Raw genomic sequence first — 10,561 nt, 5'->3', positions numbered from 1 at the left:
GATGGCTATAGAAATGGTATAAATGGGTTAGTACTTCTTCAAGTCGGGTGATCTTGAGCAAGACAAAAACTCTCAAGTGCTCAGTTCCCCTTTCTCAAAGACAGAAATAACCGGGTTGCCTACTTCACAGGGGGTTAAGGTTATAAATAAAAATTAACAAAGAATTGGGTGACTGTTGATTTTCTGTGAGGATCTATGTAAATCATTCTGCTAAAGGACAAGGGGAACTCAGGCATGCTAACATCAGTCTTCCGCAGCTGCTCAGCTGCCCACTGGAATGTTCCTTGGCCTCAATGACTATCTACCATTATTTCCATCACTAACTGGCCTATCATTCTAGAGACCAGGGTGTCGACCTACCCAGCTCCCTCACTTTTCTTCAAGGAAGCCAGCTCCCAGCCATCATCATGCATCACCGTATCATAGGGCAATCTCATGGGAACCTGTTCTTCAAGTTTCAGAGAGTGAATTATTATACCATTTATTTTTGCATTGAATAAAAATTGTGTCATTGGGAAACAAAGAGCCATACCCAAGATCTCAGAGTTTACTCTTTCCAATCCATGTTGCCTCCCATTTAAAAGGGATAAAAACATCTTCAATTTTGAGTTGACAGAGACTTGAGAGTCAAACAGATCAAACTAGGTGAAAGTGTATGCCAAACTAGGTGAAGTGTTTCATCTCTGTGCCTTATTAACCTCAGCTCTGAAAAAGATACTATGAGAATTAAAATAATGACAGTGAAGTGTTCACCAAAAGGGTTGCCTTTTCTCATATTTCCTATAGTTTCAAAAATATGTGTCATATGTATTCTACGTGTATGTAACTATTTTTTTTCCACAAATGTTTATACAATTCCAAATTTCTAGTTTCCTGATAGAAAATAAAATGGTGGTTCAGAGTAATAGGCAGTTCTGCTTAGAGAGGAGATCTGGAATGTGAACAATTATTAATATAACGAACTAAGGAAAAAACTCAAGAGACACTGTGAAGATAACCTACAGCCTGATAAAATCTCCAGAAACTCATCCTTGTAGAAATCAAGGGAGTGGCCCAAAGGTAAAAGCAAAAATGCAAACACTCTGTAAACACTGGTAAAGGAATCCACAGGTAGAGGAGCGAGTGCTGCTGGGAAGGTAGCCTGGACCTGGGCATTGAACTCCTGATACTTCCAGAGCAGGTGGAATCCTCATTTTTCTGCAACAGTGTGGGACAACCTAACCTGTAAATTTCTTTTTAAATAATAAGTCTGTTACAAAAAGTTATACATTTGCTAGGCAGTGTGACCCACCTATGATTCTCTTAAACCGCTCATACGTGTCCCAGCACCACGGCATAAGGTTTCTGAAATTCCCTGATATCCACTGTGGAGAAGACTAGGAATGGGTTTTTTGTCAATTATGTGATAGAGTTGAAGCATATCGTTGAAGAATTGCAAGTCCAGGGTTCCCCTTTAGTATGCAACTAGTTGAACCTACAGCCCAGCTCCTTACAACACCCACCTTCTTGTCTTGTTTTCTCTGCTTCCTGCTTCCAACAAAAACAATTTTTTTTCCAGTAGTTCTTTTTAGAAATTACAAGGACTGTCGATATTTTGGAAATGGTTTTGAAAGAAAGGAACAAAGAGGGGATGGAGAAAGAGGAGAGAAGAAAGGAAAAGATTGCCAAACAAAATTTTGCTTGAAAAGAAACACTTTGTGCTCTTTGTACAGATGGGGTGCCCGTGGTGCTTGGCTGTGTCTTGATTTACTACTTTCTGATAAAGGAACCTCCCCACATATCTCAGTGCTCATTGGTCATCATCACTCACTGCTTGCTGCACAGCAATGCTCCTCATTACTTAAGGTTTTTCCACAACCAGAGAGGCAAAGCACTTATCAGAAACAGATCTCTGAATCACTGTATATGTAAAAGGTTTTGTCAAGAGATGAGAACTTCAAGGAGAGTGCTTCTCTGCCACTCAGAAACTTGAAAGCCCTCTAAGCACTTGGAACTATGAGCGGGTTTGCTTTTTCTAAGAAAAAAAGAAAACTCATTTTTTACTTTGAAAAAAAAATATTTTTAGTTGTATTACCTGCCAGTGATTTGTAATTGTATGGATAAAATAAATCTATTAAAAATCCTGGAGTCAGCATTATGGATGATACTGAAAAACAACATGGTGTCTTAGATAAACTGCCAATACAAAGTAGGAAGAAAAAAAAAAAATAGCAGGGCATCCTCGTAACCTAAAAAAAAAAAAATAGACTGTTCTTTTCCTTCTTTCTTTCTTCTTCCTCCCTATCTCCCTTCCTTCCTTCCTTCCTTATCTTTCTTTCTTTCTTTCTCTCTTTCTTTCTTTCTTTCTTTCTTTCTTTTTCTTTATTCTTTTTCTTTTCTGGTACTGTGGGTTGAAGTCAGGGGTGCTCTACTGTGGAGCTACACCCCCAGCCTTTCTTGCTTTTCCTTTTTATTTTGAGACAGGATCTCACTAAGTTGCTGAGGCTGTCCTCAAACTTACAGTCCTTCTGACCTACTGGGATTACCAGCAAAGCACCACACCCAGCTTTAGATTTTTTTTTTTTAACGCTTAGATCTATCATCCACTTTGAGTTAATCTGAGTAAGGGTGGAAGATCCAGGTTACTCTTTTTCCTGAGGATAGCCAGTTGTTCCAACACCATTTGTTGAAGACCACCTTTTCTCCATCGTATTGTCTTTGCTCCTTTGTCAAGAATCAGTTGACCGTGCAGATGTTCCTCAGCTTACAATGAGGTTACCAATGAACCCATGTAAGTCAAAAATGTATTTAATACACTTAACCTACCAAACATCATAGCTCAGCAGCACAGGACGTCATGTAGTTAACCTCTGTGGTCATGTGCCTGCAAGAGCTGCAACTTGCTGCTGTTTTCCAGCACCTTGAAAGGGTGTCATATCACACACATCTCACTAATCTGGAAAAATCCAAAATTCAAAGTGCATTCCCTACTGAATATGTATTGCCTTTGTACTATTGTAAAACTGAAAAGTTGTAAATAAAATTATCGTAAGTCAAAGACCATCTATATTTATCCCAGTCTATTTCTGGGCTCTCTATTCTGATCCATTGACCCATTTGTCTATTCTTTTGATAGTATCATGCTTTCTTGATTATTGCAGCTGTCTTAGTCCATTTTGTGTAGCTATACCAAAAAAAAAAAAAAAAAAAAACCCTGAAGCTGTGTACTTTATAAGAAAGAAAAGAGGTTTGTTTAGATCACAATTTTGGAGATTTAAGAGCATGATACTGTCATCTGCTTGGGTCCAATGAAAGCTTCATAGATGACATCACAATGGTAGGAGAGCATGCTGAGGAAGGACGTAGGAAGGAAGCCAAACTTCTGCCCATTCTCATGGGAACTAATCCAGTCCTACTAAATCAGACATAATCCCACAAGAGAGTATTCACCTATTTATGAGGGTGGAGCCCCCATGACCTATTACTCTCCACGAGGCCCCATCCATTAAAGGTTTTATCACTTCAACCCTGCCACACTGGGAACCAAGCTTCATATGAACCTTTGGTAGATAAACCACAACCAAACCACAGCAGTAGCTTTACAGTAAGTCTCAAGGTCAGGTGTCATTGGTCCTCTGGCTTTGTTCTTCTCATAAAATATTGTGTATTCTGGTCCTTTCACCTATCCATGTAAGCTTTAGAATCAATTTATCAAGATCCACAAAATAATTTATTAGAATTTTCATTAGAATGGCACTGAATCTATACATCAAGCAAAAAAGAACAGACATCTTGAAAATGTATTGTTTTCCTAAACATGAACTGTCTATTAATTTACTTCTTCCTTGATTTATTTTTTATTATTAACTCATGTTATTTATACAAAAAAAAGGGTTTCACTGTGACATTTCCAGACAAGCATATATCATGCATCGATCATGTCAACACTCCCTTATACTGTCTCTTTCCTTTCCCTTTCTCCCCTCTGGGCCCATCTTCTTCCTTGTCACTAATAGTCCCTCTTCTAATTTCATGCCATCTTTTTAGTATTTTTTTTCTTAGTATTCTCCATTTCTGCAAATGACGCAATTTCATTCTTCATGGCTGAATAATACTCCATTGTAAATATATATACCTCATTTTTATTTTAAATATTTTTTTAGCCGTAGATGGACACATACCTTTATTTTATTTATTTTTATGTGGTTCTGAGGATAGAACCCAGTGCCTTATGCATGCCAGGCAAGAAATCTACAACTGAGCCACAACCCAGCCCCTATACCTCATTTTTTAAATCCATTCATCCATTGAGGGATATCAACAGCCAATACCTTGGTTATTGTGAATAGTATCAGAATAAACATAGGTACAAGGTTGGAGTTGTCACTCAATGGTAATGCACTTGCCTAGCTTATACAAGGCACTGGGTTCAATTCTCAGAATCACATATAAATAAATGAATAAAATAAAGGTCCATCAACATCTAAAAAATAAATTAAAAAAATAAATACCCATTCTTCTGTATGCTGACTTCCTTTCCTTCAGATATATACCAGGGATGGCATAGATGGATCATGTGGTAGTTCTATTTTTAGTGTTTTGAGGAACCTTCATACTGTTTTCCATAGTGGCAGTACTAATTTACATTTCCACCAATGATGTATAAAGGGTCCCTTTTTTTGTCTGATTTATTGAACTTTTCATTTCCAAAATTTCTATTTGGTTCTTTTTCAAAGAACCAAATGCTTATTCATGTCTTGCATTATCTTCCTTATTCCATTCAACCCCTATTTGTATTCTCTTGGATTTCAATGAGTGCTTTAAAACAATTTTTTAGTTTCTTTATCCAGGTCTACTTTGATATCTTTGGCATCTGCTACTGTGGAGTCATGAACTTCAGGAGGTGTCAAATCGCCATTTTTTTCCATATTTCTTGTGTTTCTATTTTGAGATTTATGAATGTGCTGGAATGAGTATCTCTTCCAGTTTTATGTGAGGGCCTTCTTAGCAAGTGGCTTTCACCTAACAGTGTGCCTAGTTTGTTGTTTAGTTGAGTTTAATTCCAAATGGACTTCATAGTGTGATCTCTCTGTGGCTTCTCTGACTGTGAATACTGGGTTTTTAACACAATGCACACCACAGAGCCTGAGGGGCCCACTTTCTCAGTAAGTCTCATAAGGTTGGGGTCCCTCTAGTATTTCAGGCAGGTATGGTGGAGACAGCAGAGTAAGTGGGGTGCATCCTCTGTGGATACCCCCACAATAGGAGTGGAAGCCCCCATGATGTGATAGGGAATTTTCAGGTACTAGTGATTATTGACTCTGTTACTTAAAAGCAATTCTGACACTGGCTTTCAATCATTGTGAAGGATCTGGAGCTTTTATCTTCTGTTTAGGCAATGATGCAGTCCCTAGTGTTCTACAGGGAGATGCAGAGACCAGGGTCACAGTTCTCCCTCTGTGACACTCACTTCCAGTTTTATCATCAATGTGCAATCTCATGGGGTGTGGAGTGACCAGTGCTGAGGACCTTCATAAGTGCAGTGTTCACACCAATTGTGTTATTTCTCTGTGTTGATGTTGTGGTGATGAGTGTCCAGAAACAGGCCATCGAATTCCCACTAGCCATACCTGCTTGGGGGATGGGTCATCAGATGGGGGTTTTTGTCTCCAGTTTTCTTTAAGTTGAAGTATCTGCCAAGGTGTGAGCAGGACAAAGCAAGATGTAATTCCTCTCAGTTGTGCTGGGAGTGTATATCAGCAGCAAAGCACCTGCCCACTACGCACAAAGTCCCAGGCTCAATCTCCAGCACTTGCACAGAAAAGGGAGGAAAAAAGATAAAAAGTAAAACAGTAACATCAGCAACTACCAAAAAGATAAGGGGAAATGATATAGGAAAAAGATAAAAAGTTAAAAAGACAATAGAAATGAAAGTTTAAGGGGAAAAAAAGAAAAATAACTGAAAATTTTAAAAAGGAGAAAAGGAAAATGGTAAAAAAAATTGTTTCAAATAAAAGAGGGAAGAAAAAAAGAAATTAAAAATTACAAAGAGGAGAGAAGAAAAAGAAAAACAAGCAAGAAACAACATCAATAAACAAATTATTAATAGAAAATAAAAAGTTCTCCCATCGCAAGTACTTGAATGACAGGAAAAGAGACAAGTAGATGCTCACAACGTACACCAATCAAAGCTTCTCTCTGAGTCTTAGGCTGTGAATTCCATGGACAGAGCAAAGCCTGGGTTTTTATTCTCCCTCCCCAACCCCTTTATTTTTCCCTTATGGTGCTAGGACTATTGGGAGTGATGTGACCAAGTCAGTTGGAATTCCTCTCAGCTGCTTTACTCACTGGGATGAGAATGTGCAGAAAGCAGAGCTCCGCAGGACAGATTCTCTCTAGTGCTTTTGGGACCATGCCATTCTAAGGCAGAGAAAATGCCAGAGCTTTGGCATGTCAACAATCTAATGCGGAATGCTGAACTGGCCTGGCAAAGATTCTCTCTGGAGTTTTTAGGGCTGCACATTTCCAGGGCCAGGCCAACAGTCAGGACTCCCCAAAGATTCTCTGGAGATCTGGGGACTGTGCACTCCAAGTTTGTGGCTTGCTGGCCCTGCACTATGTTTCCAGGCACACCTGCAGGCAGAGAGTGGCAATGGAGTCACAAAAGAACATCAGGGGCCATGGGACCTGTACAATTCTGGTGCTGCCAGACCTGGCTCCCACACAAAACCACACAACTCTTCACACCCTCCAGCTTTTGTTGGTTGTACTCTGAGCAACCAGTTTTAAAGGGAAGTTCTTTTCATGCCCCTCTGCATCTGGTTTCCTACCCCATAGAATCTTCAGTGGGCCATGTCATAGTCTCTTCCCTGGGGAAAACTGACTCTCCAGGCAGCCACAACTAAACCAGTACAGTTACATTATCTCAGGGGTCCCAGAAATAGGAAAACACAGGGACCTTTGACCAGCAGAGCAGTAAGCTTGGACAATATGGCCCTTCTCAGGATGACTCCATGAACCATACTGAGACAGGCAGGGAACTCCAGAACCAGTCCACTATGCAGATTTCAGGATGCTTCACAATTTAGACTATGCTCTGTAGGAGGCTGAATCCTGTGCTAGTGGATCTCACTGGGGCTCTCCCTCCCTCACCTAGATCCCCAACCACCTCACCCACCAAGCTGCTCTATGGTCAGTGCTGGAGCACTCCATTTCTCCCACTACCCAAACTCTCTGGGTATCTCTTAAGTCTTTGTCTCTCAACTATTGCCTTCCAGCACTCTCCAGTTGCCCACCTCATTGAGCAGTTACACTCCTGTTGTTTTGATTCTGACTTATAGAAAAGCAAACATCTTGAACTTCCCTTTTTGATTTCTCTCCTCAGAATTTTGTAGATTTCCCCATATAAGTCTCATACATATTTTGTTAGGATCATACCTAATAATTTTATTTCTGGGGAGTCCTAATATAAAAAGTGTCGTGCTTTTCATTTCAAAATTTACTTGTTCATTGCTAGTATATAGAATTCTATATTAACCTTGTATCCTTGACAGCTCAGGGTTTTTCTGAAAAGGAAGTTAGAACAGACTTGAGTATTTAATCATGACCACCATGTGCCTTCCAAGTGCTGGAACCATCATGGGCAATCATGAAATTGACTATGGGCTGAGTTTCTCATGACAGTAATTGGAAGATCATTAGTTGATGGTTTTAATGCAAAATACCTAATCTGCTAGCACTGATTTAGGTCAGGAAACTGCCTACGTTCTTACTTGTTAACCTGATGGAATATAGCCTCAAGATAGAATTGGCCATTTCTCCAAGTATCCTTGGCTTCTTTAGTGGAAAACAGTACTACCACAGTTCTGAACATTGAGGTGCGTCATGGAGTCACGTTGTTCCTGAACTATTTCAGTGGAAGAACTGAACAGAAATGTCATGTAGAAGAATGATTACATATTGAAATTTCCAGCCTAGTTACAACATGTCATTCCTACCAAATTTACTGATTCCTTCTAAATTGAATATCTCATGCGAATTATTTTCTTTCCAAAATTAGTATTAAAATTACTTACTTTTTCCCACAACCTAAGTTAAAAAAAAAAAAAAAAAGAAGGCCACACTTATTAGACCCAAGTTTAGCTGCTTGCTCCTCAAAAGCTAATACTTGGAGTATTAGAAGTACTGGAAAGAAAATTAATTTTATTCGAGAACTTATCCTGAGAAAATGAAGGGATATTATCCTCAAAGCTTTGTCTTCAAGAACTCAGGGGCTAAGGAGCTTTTATACTAAGGAAAAGGAGAAGCAGGGGACAAGGGGTAGGAAGGTTTTGTGCTGAGTGGGTTCTTCCTCATCCAGGTTTGTGTCTCCTTTCCTCCTCTCTGGCCTGTAGGGTTGCAATCCACCTTGACCTCCTGGGGCTAGTTACAAACAAATTGCTTTCTGCAAGTTAAATATAATAGTCATTTTGTGTTAGCTGATCATAGAATTTAGGAATAAAGAGGACTATTACACATTCTGATGCAATCTGAAAGTCATCAGATGTTCTGGGGTACTGGGATTTGAACCTAGGGCCTTGTGCTTGCAAGGCAAACACTCTACCAACTGAGCTATATCCCCATCCCTAAAGAAAGATTATTTAGCAGTTCACATCTTAATGATGTAGGTGCAGTTTTTCTTTGGGTTTCAGAATGCTGGGCAAAGACAAGGGAAGCAAATGTAATTTTCCAAGGACAACTCCCAAAGGAAAGGCCAAGAGCACAATATCAATTTAAATATCAATTCTGAATATATCTGAAAACTTTCATATAATTCCTCTTGGTTTCAAAAGGTAGCTGTTTTTAGCTATTAACAGAAGGATCTCCTCTCATTTAAAAAGATGGGAAAATCCCAGTGGATCAGTTTCTATCCAACAGTTTATTTGTTATCATCTTCTGGCCCATCTTTAATGACTTAATAGATGGTTTTAAAAATCATCTTTTGAAATTTAAAAGTCATTTAATACAAAATCCCCAAACTTATAAAAAATATTTTTAGAGAAAAAAAAAAAAGCAATAGCACTCAAAAATGGAAAAATGAGCATATCACTAAAGAAAGGGTCAGTCTATAGTCCCAGCATCTTAACACATCCTTGGCAGTGTATCTTCTTATCAGCCCTAACATAATTTTTCTTCTTGCACTTAAAACTAGGGGTGGGGGGAGTATCATTGGCTTAAAAAGAGTTTAATTCATATAATTTTTATAATTTAATTCACAGACATTCTGGCTAAAAATCAAGTATATGAATCAAGTATGCCTATCTATGACCTCTGTCCATGGCTTTTTGGCATGACCCGGATGTATCAGGATCAACACACACTCGAGGGAAGCTGCCCACACATCCTCCTGAAGGGTCACTCTCATGCCTCCTATTTATCTTTCCTCTGATGTCAAGGACTTGGGGACTTTGTCCATCTCTGAGGTGTTGGAGAAGAGAAAATATATCCTCTTCTATGGTTTAAAAAATATATATATAAAACACCTTCTGTGCCTTCTCTGCCAGCTGGCATGCCCTTTTGCCTTCCCCTCTGCTGTTTTCACTCCTTTGACACAGCAAGTCTCACCTAACATTAGTGCACAAAGCCCTGCACAGCATGGCTCACCCATGCAGCCACACACACACAACCATATGTCTCATGACAGGTTCATGACTATTTCATCTGCCTTCAGATATTAGTTTGTGGGGGCTGTCATAACAAAATACCACAAACCACTTACACAATGAAAAATTGCCATCTCACAGCTGTGGGGGTCAAGATCAAGGCATTGGCAAGTTTGGTTCCTTCTGAGAACTATGAAGGAGCTCTATTACTCTGTCCTAGTTTCTGTAGTATGTGGAAAACGGTTGGTGTTCCTTGGCCTCTAGATGCATTCCCCTGATATCTGCCTTCATGTTCACTTGGCATTTTTCTTGTGTGTCCTTATGATGTGTTCCTTTTAAGGCATATGAGTCTGTGTCCAAATTTCCCCCTTTTAAGGATACCAGTCATTTTGGATTAGAGCCCATTGTAAGAGCCTCATTTTAGCTTGATTACCTCCATACAGGCCCTATTTCCAAATAAAGTCTCATTCTAAGGTACTGGCGGTAAACTTGTTGATGGGACACAGTTGAATTTGTAATAACTTGGCCTCCTGTGAACAATAAGAGCAATGAGAGCAAGCCTGTCTTGTTACCTATTTCAGGCCAGAGTCTTACAGAGTGCCTGATATATAAGTGCTTAATAAATACTTGCTGAATAAATGAACAAGTAGGTGAACATGTTCATTCTCTGTCACTGCATCAAATGCCTGCAGTGGTTAACTTATAAAAAGGTTGCTGTTTTTAGCTATTAACAGAAGGATCTCCTTTCACTTAAACAAATGGGGGAAATCCCATCGAATCTGCTTCTATCCAACAGTTTATTTGTCAACCTCTGGCGCATTTTTAAAGACTTATTTTGACTCATGGTTTCAGAGGTTGCGGTCCATTATGATTTGACTTTGTCTTTTTGGGACTGTGATAAGGCAGAGCATTAAGGAAAGCAGCACCTGGTGAAGTAAAGC

Source organism: Sciurus vulgaris (genome assembly GCF_902686455.1).
Source record: "Sciurus vulgaris genome assembly, chromosome: 7".
In the NCBI taxonomy this organism is placed as follows: Eukaryota; Metazoa; Chordata; class Mammalia; order Rodentia; family Sciuridae; genus Sciurus; species Sciurus vulgaris.
This window is presented reverse-complemented; position numbering follows the sequence as displayed.